Raw genomic sequence first — 944 nt, 5'->3', positions numbered from 1 at the left:
GAGCTGCTGCTGGAAGAGAGGAGGTGCAGAACGAACTCGTCCCCGAAGAGGATCCACCGTCCGTGAGCGAAACGGTCCGTGACCGCCTGCTGCCGTGCCATGCCGAGCTGTGCACGCGTGTGGGGGACACACAGGGGTGTTCAAGAATAGGTTTTGGCACAGCCCAGGGAAAACGTGCTTTCTGTGAGCGTGGCTGCGTGCCAAGGTACAGTGCATCCAGCGAGGAATGAGTGAAATGAAGGGCTGAAAGTCTGTTTAAAGAACTTTGTTGGATTTTTAGGTTGTATTAGTTAATTGTGAGAGAATAAGCAGCTATGATCGGCCTTTGGTAAGTGACTTTCTGGTCCAAAATGGGCAGGACTATAATCATACTAAGGGGGGGAAAGGCAGCCGTGGCACAGACACGAACTGGAACCTCTTCATCTTGCTGAAATTGCACGTGTCTCCTCCCTCCCCAGGGAGACGCTTCCTTGTCTAACAGCCCTGAATGCCGGCAGCGGCTGCCGTCTCCAAAATCAAGAGCTTCCACCTCCAATATAATGTGATCAAAACAACCACATTACCTCTAACTTTTTCTGCAGCCCTTTTCCTGGAAGGTTACTCGGGAGCGGGCTAAATTTGCAATTTCTTCATGGCTTGTGGGACTCGGGCGGTGGGGGGGGAAGGCTTTTTGTGTTTTACTGGGCTCTGCGGTGGAAGCTGGTCTGGAGGGGGGGCTGTTTTCCAAGCACTCCGTGTGGTGACCCGTGCTGGTTTTTCCAGGGGGTGACAAAGCGATGCCAGCAGCTAGGACACGGACCGCGGGGCCTCATCACCCTGGAATGTGCTGCAATGGTGAGAAGAAAGTACCTAATTAAAAAAAAAAAGTGTTACCCTTGGGGGTGGCGCTTTGGTTTTGGGCGGGGGGAGGAAGTATTTCTCTATTTTATATTTTTAGCAAGCGT

General features: G+C 52.1%; 1 protein-coding gene across 2 annotated transcripts in view; it reads left to right on the top strand.

Moving 5' to 3' along the window:
- The first annotated feature begins 302 nt into the window (after positions 1–302).
- NFU1 (NFU1 iron-sulfur cluster scaffold) overlaps positions 303–944 on the top strand; it is a 15,708-nt gene continuing 15,066 nt past the window's right edge. The window contains exons 1-2 of one of the 2 annotated variants that reach the window (XM_009327194.1): positions 303–328; positions 763–834. The gene's annotated coding sequence lies outside the window, so the exon portion shown is untranslated. The remainder of the gene's footprint in view (positions 329–762; positions 835–944) is intronic. The other variant, XM_009327193.1, reaches the window with a different exon arrangement.

Source organism: Pygoscelis adeliae, unplaced genomic scaffold (genome assembly GCF_000699105.1).
Source record: "Pygoscelis adeliae isolate BGI_AS28 unplaced genomic scaffold, ASM69910v1 Scaffold187, whole genome shotgun sequence".
Lineage (NCBI taxonomy): Eukaryota > Metazoa > Chordata > Aves > Sphenisciformes > Spheniscidae > Pygoscelis > Pygoscelis adeliae.
This window is presented reverse-complemented; position numbering and strand designations above follow the sequence as displayed.